This window comes from Leptodactylus fuscus, chromosome 3 (genome assembly GCF_031893055.1).
Source record: "Leptodactylus fuscus isolate aLepFus1 chromosome 3, aLepFus1.hap2, whole genome shotgun sequence".
NCBI lineage: Eukaryota > Metazoa > Chordata > Amphibia > Anura > Leptodactylidae > Leptodactylus > Leptodactylus fuscus.
In genome coordinates this window covers 223,311,371-223,328,620 of record NC_134267.1, presented here as the reverse complement: position 1 = coordinate 223,328,620, position 17,250 = coordinate 223,311,371, and the positions used below count along the sequence as shown (strand labels likewise).

At 43.9% G+C, this 17,250-nt stretch overlaps 20 non-coding genes across 20 annotated transcripts; all 20 read left to right on the top strand.

Moving 5' to 3' along the window:
• The first annotated feature begins 545 nt into the window (after positions 1 to 545).
• Positions 546 to 631, top strand: TRNAR-UCU (transfer RNA arginine (anticodon UCU)). Its single transcript is given in 2 exon segments — positions 546 to 582; positions 596 to 631. It is a non-coding gene; the product is annotated as a tRNA-Arg (tRNA).
• Positions 632 to 1,247: 616 nt separating this feature from the next.
• TRNAR-UCU (transfer RNA arginine (anticodon UCU)) lies at positions 1,248 to 1,333 on the top strand. The gene is given in 2 exon segments: positions 1,248 to 1,284; positions 1,298 to 1,333. It is a non-coding gene; the product is annotated as a tRNA-Arg (tRNA).
• A 616-nt stretch (positions 1,334 to 1,949) lies between these two features.
• TRNAR-UCU (transfer RNA arginine (anticodon UCU)) lies at positions 1,950 to 2,035 on the top strand. The gene is given in 2 exon segments: positions 1,950 to 1,986; positions 2,000 to 2,035. It is a non-coding gene; the product is annotated as a tRNA-Arg (tRNA).
• Positions 2,036 to 2,651: 616 nt separating this feature from the next.
• Positions 2,652 to 2,737, top strand: TRNAR-UCU (transfer RNA arginine (anticodon UCU)). The gene is given in 2 exon segments: positions 2,652 to 2,688; positions 2,702 to 2,737. It is a non-coding gene; the product is annotated as a tRNA-Arg (tRNA).
• A 616-nt stretch (positions 2,738 to 3,353) lies between these two features.
• Positions 3,354 to 3,439, top strand: TRNAR-UCU (transfer RNA arginine (anticodon UCU)). Its single transcript is given in 2 exon segments — positions 3,354 to 3,390; positions 3,404 to 3,439. It is a non-coding gene; the product is annotated as a tRNA-Arg (tRNA).
• Positions 3,440 to 4,055: 616 nt separating this feature from the next.
• On the top strand, positions 4,056 to 4,141 carry TRNAR-UCU (transfer RNA arginine (anticodon UCU)). The gene is given in 2 exon segments: positions 4,056 to 4,092; positions 4,106 to 4,141. It is a non-coding gene; the product is annotated as a tRNA-Arg (tRNA).
• Positions 4,142 to 4,757: 616 nt separating this feature from the next.
• On the top strand, positions 4,758 to 4,843 carry TRNAR-UCU (transfer RNA arginine (anticodon UCU)). Its single transcript is given in 2 exon segments — positions 4,758 to 4,794; positions 4,808 to 4,843. It is a non-coding gene; the product is annotated as a tRNA-Arg (tRNA).
• A 616-nt stretch (positions 4,844 to 5,459) lies between these two features.
• Positions 5,460 to 5,545, top strand: TRNAR-UCU (transfer RNA arginine (anticodon UCU)). Its single transcript is given in 2 exon segments — positions 5,460 to 5,496; positions 5,510 to 5,545. It is a non-coding gene; the product is annotated as a tRNA-Arg (tRNA).
• Positions 5,546 to 6,161: 616 nt separating this feature from the next.
• TRNAR-UCU (transfer RNA arginine (anticodon UCU)) lies at positions 6,162 to 6,247 on the top strand. Its single transcript is given in 2 exon segments — positions 6,162 to 6,198; positions 6,212 to 6,247. It is a non-coding gene; the product is annotated as a tRNA-Arg (tRNA).
• A 616-nt stretch (positions 6,248 to 6,863) lies between these two features.
• On the top strand, positions 6,864 to 6,949 carry TRNAR-UCU (transfer RNA arginine (anticodon UCU)). The gene is given in 2 exon segments: positions 6,864 to 6,900; positions 6,914 to 6,949. It is a non-coding gene; the product is annotated as a tRNA-Arg (tRNA).
• Positions 6,950 to 8,264: 1,315 nt separating this feature from the next.
• On the top strand, positions 8,265 to 8,350 carry TRNAR-UCU (transfer RNA arginine (anticodon UCU)). The gene is given in 2 exon segments: positions 8,265 to 8,301; positions 8,315 to 8,350. It is a non-coding gene; the product is annotated as a tRNA-Arg (tRNA).
• A 616-nt stretch (positions 8,351 to 8,966) lies between these two features.
• On the top strand, positions 8,967 to 9,052 carry TRNAR-UCU (transfer RNA arginine (anticodon UCU)). The gene is given in 2 exon segments: positions 8,967 to 9,003; positions 9,017 to 9,052. It is a non-coding gene; the product is annotated as a tRNA-Arg (tRNA).
• Positions 9,053 to 9,668: 616 nt separating this feature from the next.
• TRNAR-UCU (transfer RNA arginine (anticodon UCU)) lies at positions 9,669 to 9,754 on the top strand. Its single transcript is given in 2 exon segments — positions 9,669 to 9,705; positions 9,719 to 9,754. It is a non-coding gene; the product is annotated as a tRNA-Arg (tRNA).
• A 1,315-nt stretch (positions 9,755 to 11,069) lies between these two features.
• Positions 11,070 to 11,155, top strand: TRNAR-UCU (transfer RNA arginine (anticodon UCU)). The gene is given in 2 exon segments: positions 11,070 to 11,106; positions 11,120 to 11,155. It is a non-coding gene; the product is annotated as a tRNA-Arg (tRNA).
• A 616-nt stretch (positions 11,156 to 11,771) lies between these two features.
• TRNAR-UCU (transfer RNA arginine (anticodon UCU)) lies at positions 11,772 to 11,857 on the top strand. The gene is given in 2 exon segments: positions 11,772 to 11,808; positions 11,822 to 11,857. It is a non-coding gene; the product is annotated as a tRNA-Arg (tRNA).
• Positions 11,858 to 13,175: 1,318 nt separating this feature from the next.
• Positions 13,176 to 13,261, top strand: TRNAR-UCU (transfer RNA arginine (anticodon UCU)). Its single transcript is given in 2 exon segments — positions 13,176 to 13,212; positions 13,226 to 13,261. It is a non-coding gene; the product is annotated as a tRNA-Arg (tRNA).
• A 1,318-nt stretch (positions 13,262 to 14,579) lies between these two features.
• TRNAR-UCU (transfer RNA arginine (anticodon UCU)) lies at positions 14,580 to 14,665 on the top strand. The gene is given in 2 exon segments: positions 14,580 to 14,616; positions 14,630 to 14,665. It is a non-coding gene; the product is annotated as a tRNA-Arg (tRNA).
• A 616-nt stretch (positions 14,666 to 15,281) lies between these two features.
• TRNAR-UCU (transfer RNA arginine (anticodon UCU)) lies at positions 15,282 to 15,367 on the top strand. The gene is given in 2 exon segments: positions 15,282 to 15,318; positions 15,332 to 15,367. It is a non-coding gene; the product is annotated as a tRNA-Arg (tRNA).
• A 616-nt stretch (positions 15,368 to 15,983) lies between these two features.
• On the top strand, positions 15,984 to 16,069 carry TRNAR-UCU (transfer RNA arginine (anticodon UCU)). Its single transcript is given in 2 exon segments — positions 15,984 to 16,020; positions 16,034 to 16,069. It is a non-coding gene; the product is annotated as a tRNA-Arg (tRNA).
• A 616-nt stretch (positions 16,070 to 16,685) lies between these two features.
• On the top strand, positions 16,686 to 16,771 carry TRNAR-UCU (transfer RNA arginine (anticodon UCU)). Its single transcript is given in 2 exon segments — positions 16,686 to 16,722; positions 16,736 to 16,771. It is a non-coding gene; the product is annotated as a tRNA-Arg (tRNA).
• The last annotated feature ends 479 nt before the right edge of the window (positions 16,772 to 17,250 follow it).

The following is a 17,250-nucleotide window of genomic DNA, read 5'->3' as shown; positions in this document are numbered from 1 at the left end:
TGCAGATAGATAGGTTAACATCACCTGAATTCAAGGGTATTTCCCTCTTGCGGATGGTTGTTTCTGTTGGCAAGAAATCTCTGCCTTTTTTGGCAAAATGCAAAGGAGCGCTTTGAAGCAACAAGGGCGTGGCCGCTAGGTAATAGCCTTGATTTGAAGGTTGTGGGTTGGAGTCCCTCCAGAGTCAAATTTTGGACCATTTTTGATAGTAAAAGTTGTATATTCTCAGGCCATTTTCCAACAGTGCTAAGGACAGAATCGGGCTTCATAGCCAAGGTTTGAGAGCACTGGTCTGCGGTATAAACCGCCCGTTCTGGGGCCTCACTAGTCAAAGTACATTAATGAGACAACGGTGCTTTGCATGCTGTTAAGTTGACTCTTATGAATATCTAGAAAACAAGGAGCCACACCAATATTATAAAGCTGAGCTTTCATCTTTAGCCTGAAAATGATCACTCGCTAGATGTTGTGTTTTTGTAGGATTCTTTCACAAGAGTCATTCACATGTCAGCTCAACAAACAATTTAGTAGATTTGTTGTACGTAGGCTCTGTGGCGCAATGGATAGCGCATTGGACTTCTAGAAGAGAGTAGTGATTTAAAGGTTGTGGGTTCGAGTCCCACCAGAGTCGAGTTTTGGACCAAACCTGAAGTACAATCTTTGTGTCCAATCTTAAAGGGAGTCTGTTCCAGAACCCATCCCTGCAGATAGATAGGTTAACATCACCTGAATTCAAGGGTATTTCCCTCTTGTGGATGGTTGTTTCTGTTGGCAAGAAATCTCTGCCTTTTTTGGCAAAATGCAAAAGAGCGCTTTGAAGCAACAAGCTCGTGGCCGCTAGGTAATAGCCTTGATTTGAAGGTTGTGGGTTGGAGTCCCTCCAGAGTCAAATTTTGGACCATTTTTGATAGTAAAAGTTGTATATTCTCAGGCCATTTTCCAACGGTGCTAAGGACAGAATCGGGCTTCATAGCCAAGGTTTGAGAGCACTGGTCTGCGGTATAAACCGCCCGTCCTGGGGCCTCACTGGTCAAAGTACATTAATGAGACAACGGTGCTTTGCATGCTGTTAAGTTGACTCTTATGAATATCTAGAAAACAAGGAGCCACACCAATATTATAAAGCTGAGCTTTCATCTTTAGCCTGAAAATGATCACTCGCTAGATGTTGTGTTTTTGTAGGATTCTTTCACAAGAGCCATTCACATGTCAGCTCAACAAACAATTTAGTAGACTCATTGTACGTAGGCTCTGTGGCGCAATGGATAGCGCATTGGACTTCTAGAAGAGAGTATTGATTCAAAGGTTGTGGGTTCAAGTCCCACCAGAGTTGAGTTTTGGACCAAACCTGAAGTACAATCTTTGTGTCCAATCTTAAAGGGAGTCTGTTCCAGAACCCAGCCCTGCAGATAGATAGGTTAACATCACCTGAATTCAAGGGTATTTCCCTCTTGCGGATGGTTGTTTCCGTTGGCAAGAAATCTCTGCCTTTTTTAGCAAAATGCAAAGGAGCGCTTTGAAGCAACAAGGGCGTGGCCGCTAGGTAATAGCCTTGATTTGAAGGTTGTGGGTTGGAGTCCCTCCAGAGTCAAATTTTGGACCATTTTTGATAGTAAAAGTTGTATATTCTCAAGCCATTTTCCAACGGTGCTAAGGACAGAATTGGGCTTCATAGCCAAGGTTTGAGAGCACTGGTCTGCGGTATAAACCGCCCGTCCTGGGGCCTCACTGGTCAAAGTACATTAATGAGACAACGGTGCTTTGCATCCTGTTAAGTTGACTCTTATGAATATCTAGAAAACAAGGAGCCACACCAATATTATAAAGCTGAGCTTTCATCTTTAGCCTGAAAATGATCACTCGCTAGATGTTGTGTTTTTGTAGGATTCTTTCACAAGAGCCATTCACATGTCAGCTCAACAAACGATTTAGTAGACTCATTGAACGTAGGCTCTGTGGCGCAATGGATAGCGCATTGGACTTCTAGAAGAGAGTAGTGATTCAAAGGTTGTGGGTTCGAGTCCCACCAGAGTCGAGTTTTGGACCAAACCGGAAGTACAATCTTTGTGTCCAATCTTAAAGGGAGTCTGTTCCAGAACCCAGCCCTGCAGATAGATAGGTTAACATCACCTGAATTCAAGGGTATTTCCCTCTTGCGGATAGTTGTTTCCGTTGGCAAGAAATCTCTGCCTTTTTTGGCAAAATGCAAAGGAGCGCTTTGAAGCAACAAGGGCGTGGCCGCTAGGTAATAGCCTTGATTTGAAGGTTGTGGGTTGGAGTCCCTCCAGAGTCAAATTTTGGACCATTTTTGATAGTAAAAGTTGTATATTCTCAGGCCATTTTCCAACGGTGCTAAGGACAGAATCGGGCTTCATAGCCAATTTTTGAGAGCACTGGTCTGCGGTATAAACTGCCCGTCCTGGGGCCTCACTGGTCAAAGTACATTAATGAGACAACGGTGCTTTGCATGCTGTTAAGTTGACTCTTATGAATATCTAGAAAACAAGGAGCCACACCAATATTTTAAAGCTGAGCTTTCATCTTTAGCCTGAAAATGATCACCCGCTAGATGTTGTGTTTTTGTAGGATTCTTTCACAAGAGTCATTCACATGTCAGATCAACAAACAATTTAGTAGACTTGTTGTACGTAGGCTCTGTGGCGCAATGGATAGCGCATTGGACTTCTAGAAGAGAGTAGTGATTCAAAGGTTGTGGGTTCGAGTCCCACCAGAGTCGAGTTTTGGACCAAACCTGAAGTACAATCTTTGTGTCCAATCTTAAAGGGAGTCTGTTCCAGAACCCAGCCCTGCAGATAGATAGGTTAACATCACCTGAATTCAAGGGTATTTCCCTCTTGCGGATGGTTGTTTCTGTTGGCAAGAAATCTCTGCCTTTTTTGGCAAAATGCAAAGGAGCGCTTTGAAGCAACAAGGGCGTGGCCGCTAGGTAATAGCCTTGATTTGAAGGTTGTGGGTTGGAGTCCCTCCAGAGTCAAATTTTGGACCATTTTTGATAGTAAAAGTTGTATATTCTCAGGCCATTTTCCAACGGTGCTAAGGACAGAATCGGGCTTCATAGCCAAGGTTTGAGAGCACTGGTCTGCGGTATAAACTGCCCGTCCTGGGGCCTCACTGGTCAAAGTACATTAATGAGACAACGGTGCTTTGCATGCTGTTAAGTTGACTCTTATGAATATCTAGAAAACAAGGAGCCACACCAATATTATAAAGCTGAGCTTTCATCTTTAGCCTGAAAATGATCACTCGCTAGATGTTGTGTTTTTGTAGGATTCTTTCACAAGAGCCATTCACATGTCAGCTCAACAAACGATTTAGTAGACACATTGTACGTAGGCTCTTTGGCGCAATGGATAGCGCATTGGACTTCTAGAAGAGAGTATTGATTCAAAGGTTGTGGGTTCGAGTCCCACCAGAGTCGAGTTTTGGACCAAACCTGAAGTACAATCTTTGTGTCCAATCTTAAAGGGAGTCTGTTCCAGAACCCAGCCCTGCAGATAGATAGGTTAACATCACCTGAATTCAACGGTATTTCCCTCTTGCGGATAGTTGTTTCCGTTGGCAAGAAATCTTTGCCTTTTTTGGCAAAATGAAAAGGAGCGCTTTGAAGCAACAAGGGCGTGGCTGCTAGGTAATAGCCTTGATTTGAAGGTTGTGGGTTGGAGTCTCTCCAGAGTCAAATTTTGGACCATTTTTGATAGTAAAAGTTGTATATTCTCAGGCCATTTTCCAACGGTGCTAAGGACAGAATCGGGCTTCATAGCCAAGGTTTGAGAGCACTGGTCTGTGGTATAAACCGCCTGTCCTGGGGCCTCACTGGTCAAAGTACATTAATGAGACAACGGTGCTTTGCATGTTGTTAAGTTGACTCTTATGAATATCTAGAAAACAAGGAGCCACACCAATATTATAAATCTGAGCTTTCATCTTTAGCCTGAAAATGATCACTCGCTAGATGTTGTGTTTTTGTAGGATTCTTTCAAAAGAGCCATTCACATGTCAGCTCAACAAACGATTTAGTAGACACATTGTACGTAGGCTCTTTGGCGCAATGGATAGCGCATTGGACTTCTAGAAGAGAGTATTGATTCAAAGGTTGTGGGTTCGAGTCCCACCAGAGTCGAGTTTTGGACCAAACCTGAAGTACAATCTTTGTGTCCAATCTTAAAGGGAGTCTGTTCCAGAACCCAGCCCTGAAGATTGATAGGTTAACATCACCTGAATTCAAGGGTATTTCCCTCTTGCGGATGGTTGTTTCCGTTGGCAAGAAATCTCTGCCTTTTTTGGCAAAATGCAAAGGAGCGCTTTGAAGCAACAAGGGCGTGGCCGCTAGGTAATAGCCTTGATTTGAAGGTTGTGGGTTGGAGTCCCTCCAGAGTCAAATTTTGGACCATTTTTGATAGTAAAAGTTGTATATTCTCAGGCCATTTTCCAACGGTGCTAAGGACAGAATCGGGCTTCATAGCCAAGGTTTGAGAGCACTGGTCTGTGGTATAAACCGCCCGTCCTGGGGACTCACTGGTCAAAGTACATTAATGAGACAACGGTGCTTTGCATGCTGTTAAGTTGACTCTTATGAATATCTAGAAAACAAGGAGCCACACCAATATTATAAAGCTGAGCTTTCATCTTTAGCCTGAAAATGATCACCCGCTAGATGTTGTGTTTTTGTAGGATTCTTTCACAAGAGCCATTCACATGTCAGCTCAACAAACAATTTAGTAGACTTGTCGTACGTAGGCTCTGTGGCGCAATGGATAGCGCATTGGACTTCTAGAAGAGAGTAGTGATTCAAAGGTTGTGGGTTCGAGTCCCACCAGAGTCGAGTTTTGGACCAAACCTGAAGTACAATCTTTGTGTCCAATCTTAAAGGGAGTCTGTTCCAGAACCCTGCCCTGCAGATAGATAGGTTAACATCACCTGAATTCAAGGGTATTTCCCTCTTGCAGATGGATGTTTCCGTTGGCAAGAAATCTATGCCTTTTTAGGCAAAATGTGAAGGAGCGCTTTGAAGCAACAAGGGCGTGGCCGCTAGGTAATAGCCTTGATTTGAAGGTTGTGGGTTGGAGTCCCTCCAGAGTCAAATTTTGGACCATTTTTGATAGTAAAAGTTGTATATTCTCAGGCCATTTTCCAACGGTGCTAAGGACAGAATCGGGCTTCATAGCCAATTTTTGAGAGCACTGGTCTGCGGTATAAACCGCCCGTCCTGGGGCCTCACTGGTCAAAGTACATTAATGAGACAACGGTGCTTTGCATGCTGTTAAGTTGACTCTTATGAATATCTAGAAAACAAGGAGCCACACCAATATTATAAAGCTGAGCTTTCATCTTTAGCCTGAAAATGATCACCCGCTAGATGTTGTGTTTTTGTAGGATTCTTTCACAAGAGCCATTCACATGTCAGCTCAACAAACGATTTAGTAGACTCATTGTACGTAGGCTCTGTGGCGCAATGGATAGCGCATTGGACTTCTAGAAGAGAGTAGTGATTCAAAGGTTGTGGGTTCGAGTCCCACCAGAGTCGAGTTTTGGACCAAATCTGAAGTACAATCTTTGTGCCCAATCTTAAAGGGAGTCTGTTCCAGAACCTAGCCCTGCAGATAGATAGGTTAACATCACCTGAATTCAAGGGTATTTCCCTCTTGCGGATGGTTGTTTCCGTTGGCAAGAAATCTATGCCTTTTTTGGCAAAATGCAAAGGAGCGCTTTGAAGCAACAAGGGCGTGGCCGCTAGGTAATAGCCTTGATTTGAAGGTTGTGGGTTGGAGTCCCTCCAGAGTCAAATTTTGGACCATTTTTGATAGTAAAAGTTGTATATTCTCAGGCCATTTTCCAACGGTGCTAAGGACAGAATCGGGCTTCATAGCCAATTTTTGAGAGCGCTGGTCTGCGGTATAAACCGCCCGTCCTGGGGCCCCACTGGTCAAAGTACATTAATGAGACAACGGTGCTTTGCATGCTGTTAAGTTGACTCTTATGAATATCTAGAAAACAAGGAGCCACACCAATATTATAAAGCTGAGCTTTCATCTTTAGCCTGAAAATGATCACTCGCTAGATGTTGTGTTTTTGTAGGATTCTTTCACAAGAGCCATTCACATGTCAGCTCAACAAACGATTTAGTAGACTCATTGTACGTAGGCTCTGTGGCGCAATGGATAGCGCATTGGACTTCTAGAAGAGAGTAGTGATTCAAAGGTTGTGGGTTCGAGTCCCACCAGAGTCGAGTTTTGGACCAAACCTGAAGTACAATCTTTGTGTCCAATCTTAAAGGGAGTCTGTTCCAGAACCCAGCCCTGAAGATTGATAGGTTAACATCACCTGAATTCAAGGGTATTTCCCTCTTGCGGATGGTTGTTTCCGTTGGCAAGAAATCTCTGCCTTTTTTGGCAAAATGCAAAGGAGCGCTTTGAAGCAACAAGGGCGTGGCCTCTAGGTAATAGCCTTGATTTGAAGGTTGTGGGTTGGAGTCACTCCAGAGTCAAATTTTGGACCATTTTTGATAGTAAAAGTTGTATATTCTCAGGCCATTTTCCAACGGTGCTAAGGAAAGAATCGGGCTTCATAGCCAAGGTTTGAGAGCTCTGGTCTGCGGTATAAACCGCCCATCCTGGGGCCTCACTGGTCAAAGTACAGTAATGAGACAACGGTGCTTTGCATGCTGTTAAGTTGACTCCTATGAATATCTAGAAAACAAGGAGCCACACCAATATTATAAAGCTGAGCTTTCATCTTTAGCCTGAAAATGATCACTCGCTAGATGTTGTGTTTTTGTAGGATTCTTTCACAAGAGCCATTCACATGTCAGCTCAACAAACGATTTAGTAGACTCGTTGTACGTAGGCTCTTTGGCGCAATGGATAGCGCATTGGACTTCTAGAAGAGAGTATTGATTCAAAGGTTGTGGGTTCGAGTCCCACCAGAGTCAAGTTTTGGACCAAACCGGAAGTACAATCTTTGTGTCCAATCTTAAAGGGAGTCTGTTCCAGAACCCAGCCCTGCAGATAGATAGGTTAACATCACCTGAATTCAAGGGTATTTCCCTCTTGCGGATAGTTGTTTCCGTTGGCAAGAAATCTCTGCCTTTTTTGGCAAAATGCAAAGGAGCGCTTTGAAGCAACAAGGGCGTGGCCGCTAGGTAATAGCCTTGATTTGAAGGTTGTGGGTTGGAGTCCCTTCAGAGTCAAATTTTGGACCATTTTTGATAGTAAAAGTTGTATATTCTCAGGCCATTTTCCAACGGTGCTAAGGACAGAATCGGGCTTCATAGCCAAGGTTTGAGAGCACTGGTCTGCGGTATAAACCGCCCGTCCTGGGGCCTCACTGGTCAAAGCACAGTAATGAGACTACGGTGATTTGCATGCTGTTAAGTTGACTCTTATAAATATCTAGAAAACAAAGAGCCACACCAATATTATAAAGCTGAGCTTACGTCTTTAGCCTCAAAATGATCACCCGCTAGATGTGTTTTTGTAGGATTCTTTCACAAGAGCCATTCACATGTCAGCTCAACAAACGATTTAGTAGACTCATTGTACGTAACCTCTGCGGCGCAATGGATAGCGCATTGGACTTCTACAAGACAGTAGTTATTCGAAAGTTGTGGGTTCGAGTCCCACCAGAGTCGAGTTTTGGACCAAACCTGAAGTAGAATCTTTGTGTCCAATCTTAAAGGGAGTCTGTTCCAGAACCCAGCCCTGCAGATAGATAGGTTAACATCACCTGAATTCATGGGTGATTCCCTCTTGCGGGTGGTTGTTTCCGTTGGCAAGAAATCTCTGCCTTTTTTGGCAAAATGCAAAGGGGCGCTTTGAAGCAACAAGGGCGTGGCCGCTAGGTAATAGCCTTGATTTGAAGGTTGTGGGTTGGAGTCCCTCCAGAGTCAAATTTTGGACCATTTTTGATAGTAAAAGTTGTATATTCTCAGGCCATTTTCCAACGGTGCTAAGTACAGAATCGGGCTTAATAGCCAAGGTTTGAGAGCACTGGTCTGCGGTATAAACCGCCCGTCCTGGGGCCTCACTGGTCAAAGTACATTAATGAGACAACGGTGCTTTGCATGCTGTTAAGTTGACTCTTATGAATATCTAGAAAACAAGGAGCCACACCAATATTATAAAGCTGAGCTTTCATCTTTAGCCTGAAAATGATCACCAGCTAGATGTTGTGTTTTTGTAGGATTCTTTCACAAGAGCCATTCACATGTCAGCTCAACAAACGATTTAGTAGACTCATTGTACGTATGCTCTGTGGCGCAATGGATAGCGCATTGGACTTCTCGAAGAGAGTAGTGATTCAAAGGTTGTGGGTTCGAGTCCCACCAGAGTCGAGTTTTGGACCAAACCTGAAGTACAATCTTTGTGTCCAATCTTAAAGGGAGTCTGTTCCAGAACCCAGCCCTGCAGATAGATAGGTTAACATCACCTGAATTCAAGGGTATTTCCCTCTTGCAGATGGTTGTTTCCGTTGGCAAGAAATCTCTGCCTTTTTTGGCAAAATGCAAAGGAGCGCTTTGAAGAACAAAGGGCGTGGCCGCTAGGTAATAGCCTTGATTTGAAGGTTGTGGGTTGGAGTCCCTCCAGAGTCAAATTTTGGACCATTTTTGATAGTAAAAGTTGTATATTCTCAGGCCATTTTCCAACGGTGCTAAGGACAGAATTGGGCTTCATAGCCAAGGTTTGAGAGCACTGGTCTGCGGTATAAACCGCCCGTCCTGGGGCCTCACTGGTCAAAGTACATTAATGAGACAACGGTGCTTTGCATGCTGTTAAGTTGACTCTTATGAATATCTAGAAAACAAGGAGCCACACCAATATTATAAAGCTGAGCTTTCATCTTTAGCCTGAAAATGATCACTCGCTAGATGTTGTGTTTTTGTAGGATTCTTTCACAAGAGCCATTCACATGTCAGCTCAACAAACGATTTAGTAGACACATTGTACGTAGGCTCTTTGGCGCAATGGATAGCGCATTGGACTTCTAGAAGAGAGTATTGATTCAAAGGTTGTGGGTTCGAGTCCCACCAGAGTCGAGTTTTGGACCAAACCTGAAGTACAATCTTTGTGTCCAATCTTAAAGGGAGTCTGTTCCAGAACCCAGCCCTGCAGATAGATAGGTTAACATCACCTGAATTCAAGGGTATTTCCCTCTTGCGGATAGTTGTTTCCGTTGGCAAGAAATCTCTGCCTTTTTTGACAAAATGCAAAGGAGCGCTTTGAAGCAACAAGGGCGTGGCCGCTAGGTAATAGCCTTGATTTGAAGGTTGTGGGTTGGAGTCCCTCCAGAGTCAAATTTTGGACCATTTTTGATAGTAAAAGTTGTATATTCTCAGGCCATTTTCCAACGGTGCTAAGGACAGAATCGGGCTTCATAGCCAAGGTTTGAGAGCACTGGTCTGCGGTATAAACCGCCCGTCCTGGGGCCTCACTGGTCAAAGTACATTAATGAGACAACGGTGCTTTGCATGCTGTTAAGTTGACTCGTATGAATATCTAGAAAACAAGGAGCCACACCAATATTATAAAGCTGAGCTTTCATCTTTAGCCTGAAAATGATCACTCGCTAGATGTTGTGTTTTTGTAGGATTCTTTCACAAGAGCCATTCACATGTCAGCTCAACAAACGATTTAGTAGACACATTGTACGTAGGCTCTTTGGCGCAATGGATAGCGCATTGGACTTCTAGAAGAGAGTATTGATTCAAAGGTTGTGGGTTCAAGTCCCACCAGAGTCAAGTTTTGGACCAAACCTGAAGTACAATCTTTGTGTCCAATCTTAAAGGGAGTCTGTTCCAGAACCCAGCCCTGCAGATAGATAGGTTAACATCACCTGAATTCAAGGGTATTTCCCTCTTGCGGATAGTTGTTTCCGTTGGCAAGAAATCTCTGCCTTTTTTGACAAAATGCAAAGGAGCGCTTTGAAGCAACAAGGGCGTGGCCGCTAGGTAATAGCCTTGATTTGAAGGTTGTGGGTTGGAGTCCCTCCAGAGTCAAATTTTGGACCATTTTTGATAGTAAAAGTTGTATATTCTCAGGCCATTTTCCAACGGTGCTAAGGACAGAATCGGGCTTCATAGCCAAGGTTTGAGAGCACTGGTCTGCGGTATAAACCGCCCGTCCTGGGGCCTCACTGGTCAAAGCACAGTAATGAGACTACGGTGATTTGCATGCTGTTAAGTTGACTCTTATAAATATCTAGAAAACAAAGAGCCACACCAATATTATAAAGCTGAGCTTACGTCTTTAGCCTTAAAATGATCACCCGCTAGATGTGTTTTTGTAGGATTCTTTCACAAGAGCCATTCACATGTCAGCTCAACAAACGATTTAGTAGACTCATTGTAGGTAACCTCTGCGGCGCAATGGATAGCGCATTGGACTTCTACAAGAGAGTAGTTATTCGAAGGTTGTGGGTTCGAGTCCCACCAGAGTCGATTTTTGGACCAAACCTGAAGTAGAATCTTTGTGTCCAATCTTAAAGGGAGTCTGTTCCAGAACCCAGCCCTGCAGATAGATAGGTTAACATCACCTGAATTCATGGGTGATTCCCTCTTGCGGGTGGTTGTTTCCGTTGGCAAGAAATCTCTGCCTTTTTTGGCAAAATGCAAAGGGGCGCTTTGAAGCAACAAGGGCGTGGCCGCTAGGTAATAGCCTTGATTTGAAGGTTGTGGGTTGGAGTCCCTCCAGAGTCAAATTTTGGACCATTTTTGATAGTAAAAGTTGTATATTCTCAGGCCATTTTCCAACGGTGCTAAGGACAGAATTGGGCTTCATAGCCAAGGTTTGAGAGCACTGGTCTGCGGTATAAACCGCCCGTCCTGGGGACTCACTGGTCAAAGTACATTAATGAGACAACGGTGCTTTGCATGCTGTTAAGTTGACTCTTATGAATATCTAGAAAACAAGGAGAAACACCAATATTATAAAGCTGAGCTTTCATCTTTAGCCTGAAAATGATCACCAGCTAGATGTTGTGTTTTTGTAGGATTCTTTCACAAGAGCCATTCACATGTCAGCTCAACAAACAATTTAGTAGACTCATTGTACGTATGCTCTGTGGCACAATGGATAGCGCATTGGACTTCTAGAAGAGAGTAGTGATTCAAAGGTTGTGGGTTCGAGTCCCACCAGAGTCGAGTTTTGGACCAAACCTGAAGTACAATCTTTGTGTCCAATCTTAAAGGGAGTCTGTTCCGGAACCCAGCCCTGCAGATAGATAGGTTAACATCACCTGAATTCAAGGGTATTTCCCTCTTGCGGATGGTTGTTTCCGTTGGCAAGAAATCTCTGCCTTTTTTGGCAAAATGCAAAGGAGCGCTTTGAAGCAACAAGGGCGTGGCCGCTAGGTAATAGCCTTGATTTGAAGGTTGTGGTTTGGAGTCCCTTCAGAGTCAAATTTTGGACCATTTTTGATAGTAAAAGTTGTATATTCTCAGGCCATTTTCCAACGGTGCTAAGGACAGAATCGGGCTTCATAGCCAAGGTTTGTGAGCACTGGTCTGCGGTATAAACCGCCCGTCCTGGGGCCTCACTGGTCAAAGTACATTAATGAGACAACGGTGCTTTGCATGCTGTTAAGTTGACTCTTATGAATATCTAGAAAACAAGGAGCCACACCAATATTATAAAGCTGAGCTTTCATCTTTAGCCTGAAAATGATCACCCGCTAGATGTTGTGTTTTTGTAGGATTCTTTCACAAGAGCCATTCACATGTCAGCTCAACAAACAATTTAGTAGACTTGTCATACGTAGGCTCTGTGGCGCAATGGATAGCGCATTGGATTTCTAGAAGAGAGTAGTGATTCAAAGGTTGTGGGTTCGAGTCCCACCAGAGTCGAGTTTTGGACCAAACCTGAAGTACAATCTTTGTGTCCAATCTTAAAGGGAGTCTGTTCCAGAACCCAGCCCTGCAGATAGATAGGTTAACATCACCTGAATTCAAGGGTATTTCCCTCTTGCAGATGGTTGTTTCCGTTGGCAAGAAATCTCTGCCTTTTTTGGCAAAATGCAAAGGAGCGCTTTGAAGAACAAAGGGCGTGGCCGCTAGGTAATAGCCTTGATTTGAAGGTTGTGGGTTGGAGTCCCTCCAGAGTCAAATTTTGGACCATTTTTGATAGTAAAAGTTGTATATTCTCAGGCCATTTTCCAACGGTGCTAAGGACAGAATCGGGCTTCATAGCCAAGGTTTGTGAGCACTGGTCTGCGGTATAAACCGCCCGTCCTGGGGCCTCACTGGTCAAAGTACATTAATGAGACAACGGTGCTTTGCATGCTGTTAAGTTGACTCTTATGAATATCTAGAAAACAAGGAGCCACACCAATATTATAAAGCTGAGCTTTCATCTTTAGCCTGAAAATGATCACTCGCTAGATGTTGTGTTTTTGTAGGATTCTTTCACAAGAGCCATTCACATGTCAGCTCAACAAACGATTTAGTAGACTCGTTGTACGTAGGCTCTTTGGCGCAATGGATAGCGCATTGGACTTCAAGAAAAGAGTGTTGATTCAAAGGTTGTGGGTTCGAGTCCCAACAGAGTCGAGTTTTGGACCAAACCTGAAGTACAATCTTTGTGTCCAATCTTAAAGGGAGTCTGTTCCAGAACCCAGCCCTGCAGATAGATAGGTTAACATCACCTGAATTCAAGGGTAATTCCCTCTTGCGGATGGTTGTTTCTGTTGGCAAGAAATCTCTGCCTTTTTTGGCAAAATGCAAAGGAGCGCTTTGAAGCAACAAGGGCGTGGCCGCTAGGTAATAGCCTTGATTTGAAGGTTGTGGGTTGGAGTCCCTCCAGAGTCAAATTTTGGACCATTTTTGATAGTAAAAGTTGTATATTCTCAGGCCATTTTCCAACAGTGCTAAGGACAGAATCGGGCTTCATAGCCAAGGTTTGAGAGCACTGGTCTGCGGTATAAACCGCCCGTCCTGGGGCCTCACTGGTCAAAGTACATTAATGAGACAACGGTGCTTTGCATGCTGTTAAGTTGACTCTTATGAATATCTAGAAAACAAGGAGCCACACCAATATTATAAAGCTGAGCTTTCATCTTTAGCCTGAAAATGATCACTCGCTAGATGTTGTGTTTTTGTAGGATTCTTTCACAAGAGCCATTCACATGTCAGCTCAACAAACAATTTAGTAGACTTGTCATACGTAGGCTCTGTGGCGCAATGGATAGCGCATTGGATTTCTAGAAGAGAGTAGTGATTCAAAGGTTGTGGGTTCGAGTCCCACCAGAGTCGAGTTTTGGACCAAACCTGAAGTACAATCTTTGTGTCCAATCTTAAAGGGAGTCTGTTCCAGAACCCAGCCCTGCAGATAGATAGGTTAACATCACCTGAATTCAAGGGTATTTCCCTCTTGCAGATGGTTGTTTCCGTTGGCAAGAAATCTCTGCCTTTTTTGGCAAAATGCAAAGGAGCGCTTTGAAGAACGAAGGGCGTGGCCGCTAGGTAATAGCCTTGATTTGAAGGTTGTGGGTTGGAGTCCCTCCAGAGTCAAATTTTGGACCATTTTTGATAGTAAAAGTTGTATATTCTCAGGCCATTTTCCAACGGTGCTAAGGACAGAATCGGGCTTCATAGCCAAGGTTTGTGAGCACTGGTCTGCGGTATAAACCGCCCGTCCTGGGGCCTCACTGGTCAAAGTACATTAATGAGACAACGGTGCTTTGCATGCTGTTAAGTTGACTCTTATGAATATCTAGAAAACAAGGAGCCACACCAATATTATAAAGCTGAGCTTTCATCTTTAGCCTGAAAATGATCACTCGCTAGATGTTGTGTTTTTGTAGGATTCTTTCACAAGAGCCATTCACATGTCAGCTCAACAAACGATTTAGTAGACTCGTTGTACGTAGGCTCTTTGGCGCAATGGATAGCGCATTGGACTTCTAGAAAAGAGTGTTGATTCAAAGGTTGTGGGTTCGAGTCCCAACAGAGTCGAGTTTTGGACCAAACCTGAAGTACAATCTTTGTGTCCAATCTTAAAGGGAGTCTGTTCCAGAACCCAGCCCTGCAGATAGATAGGTTAACATCACCTGAATTCAAGGGTATTTCCCTCTTGCGGATGGTTGTTTCTGTTGGAAAGAAATCTCTGCCTTTTTTGGCAAAATGCAAAGGAGCGCTTTGAAGCAACAAGGGCGTGGCCGCTAGGTAATAGCCTTGATTTGAAGGTTGTGGGTTGGAGTCCCTCCAGAGTCAAATTTTGGACCATTTTTGATAGTAAAAGTTGTATATTCTCAGGCCATTTTCCAACAGTGCTAAGGACAGAATCGGGCTTCATAGCCAAGGTTTGAGAGCACTGGTCTGCGGTATAAACCGCCCGTCCTGGGGCCTCACTGGTCAAAGTACATTAATGAGACAACGGTGCTTTGCATGCTGTTAAGTTGACTCTTATGAATATCTAGAAAACAAGGAGCCACACCAATATTATAAAGCTGAGCTTTCATCTTTAGCCTGAAAATGATCACTCGCTAGATGTTGTGTTTTTGTAGGATTCTTTCACAAGAGCCATTCACATGTCAGCTCAACAAACGATTTAGTAGACACATTGTACATAGGCTCTTTGGCGCAATGGATAGCGCATTGGACTTCTAGAAGAGAGTATTGATTCAAAGGTTGTGGGTTCGAGTCCCACCAGAGTCGAGTTTTGGACCAAACCTGAAGTACAATCTTTGTGTCCAATCTTAAAGGGAGTCTGTTCCAGAACCCAGCCCTGCAGATAGATAGGTTAACATCACCTGAATTCAACGGTATTTCCCTCTTGCGGATAGTTGTTTCCATTGGCAAGAAATCTCTGTCTTTTTTGGCAAAATGAAAAGGAGCGCTTTGAAGCAACAAGGGCGTGGCTGCTAGGTAATAGCCTTGATTTGAAGGTTGTGGGTTGGAGTCTCTCCAGAGTCAAATTTTGGACCATTTTTGATAGTAAAAGTTGTATATTCTCAGGCCATTTTCCAACGGTGCTAAGGACAGAATCGGGCTTCATAGCCAAGGTTTGAGAGCACTGGTCTGTGGTATAAACCGCCTGTCCTGGGGCCTCACTGGTCAAAGTACATTAATGAGACAACGGTGCTTTGCATGCTGTTAAGTTGACTCTTATGAATATCTAGAAAACAAGGAGCCACACCAATATTATGAAGCTGAGCTTTCATCTTTAGCCTGAAAATGATCACCCGCTAGATGTTGTGTTTTTGTAGGATTCTTTCACAAGAGCCATTCACATGTCAGCTCAACAAACAATTTAGTAGACTTGTCGTATGTAGGCTCTGTGGCGCAATGGATAGCGCATTGGACTTCTAGAAGAGAGTAGTGATTCAAAGGTTGTGGGTTCGAGTCCCACCAGAGTCGAGTTTTGGACCAAACCTGAAGTACAATCTTTGTGTCCAATCTTAAAGGGAGTTTGTTCCAGAACCCAGCCCTGCAGATAGATAGGTTAACATCACCTGAATTCAAGGGTATTTCCCTCTTGCGGATGGTTGTTTCCGTTGGCAAGAAATCTCTGCCTTTTTTGGCAAAATGCAAAGGAGCGCTTTGAAGCAACAAGGGCGTGGCCGCTAGGTAATAGCCTTGATTTGAAGGTTGTGGGTTGGAGTCACTCCAGAGTCAAATTTTGGACCATTTTTGATAGTAAAAGTTGTATATTCTCAGGCCATTTTCCAACGGTGCTAAGGACAGAATCGGGCTTCATAGCCAAGGTTTGAGAGCACTGGTCTGTGGTATAAACCGCCTGTCCTGGGGCCTCACTGGTCAAAGTACATTAATGAGACAATGGTGCTTTGCATGCTGTTAAGTTGACTCCTATGAATATCTAGAAAACACAGAGCCACACCAATATTATAAAGCTGAGCTTTCATCTTTAGCCTGAAAATGATCACCCGCTAGATGTTGTGTTTTTGTAGGATTCTTTCACAAGAGCCATTCACATGTCAGCTCAACAAACAATTTAGTAGACTTGTCGTACGTAGGCTCTGTGGCGCAATGGATAGCGCATTGGACTTCTAGAAGAGAGTAGTGATTCAAAGGTTGTGGGTTCGAGTCCCACCAGAGTCGAGTTTTGGACCAAACCTGAAGTACAATCTTTGTGTCCAATCTTAAAGGGAGTCTGTTCCAGAACCCAGCCCTGAAGATTGATAGGTTAACATCACCTGAATTCAAGGGTATTTCCCTCTTGCGGATGGTTGTTTCCGTTGGCAAGAAATCTCTGCCTTTTTTGGCAAAATGCAAAGGAGCACTTTGAAGCAACAAGGGCGTGGCCGCTAGGTAATAGCCTTGATTTGAAGGTTGTGGGTTGGAGTCCCTCCAGAGTCAAATTTTGGACCATTTTTGATAGTAAAAGTTGTATATTCTCAGGCCATTTTCCAACGGTGCTAAGGACAGAATCGGGCTTCATAGCCAATTTTTGAGAGCACTGGTCTGCGGTATAAACCGCCCGTCCTGGGGCCTCACTGGTCAAAGTACAGTAATGAGACAACGGTGCTTTGCATGCTGTTAAGTTGACTCTTATGAATATCTAGAAAACAAGGAGCCACACCAATATTATAAAGCTGAGCTTTCATCTTTAGCCTGAAAATAATCACTCGCTAGATGTTGTGTTTTTGTGGGATTCTTTCACAAGAGCCATTCACATGTCAGCTCAACAAACGATTTAGTAGACTCGTTGTACGTAGGCTCTTTGGCGCAATGGATAGCGCATTGGACTTCTAGAAGAGAGTATTGATTCAAAGGTTGTGGGTTCGAGTCCCACCAGAGTCGAGTTTTGGACCAAACCGGAAGTACAATCTTTGTGTCCAATCTTAAAGGGAGTCTGTTCCAGAACCCAGCCCTGCAGATAGATAGGTTAACATCACCTGAATTCAAGGGTATTTCCCTCTTGCGGATAGTTGTTTCCGTTGGCAAGAAATCTCTGCCTTTTTTGGCAAAATGCAAAGGAGCGCTTTGAAGCAACAAGGGCGTGGCCGCTAGGTAATAGCCTTGATTTGAAGGTTGTGGGTTGGAGTCCCTCCAGAGTCAAATTTTGGACCATTTTTGATAGTAAAAGTTGTATATTCTCAGGCCATTTTCCAACGGTGCTAAGGACAGAATCGGGCTTCATAGCCAAGGTTTGAGAGCACTGGTCTGCGGTATAAACCGCCCGTCCTGGGGCCTCACTGGTCAAAGCACAGTAATGAGACTACGGTGATTTGCATGCTGTTAAGTTGACTCTTATAAATATCTAGAAAACAAAGAGCCAC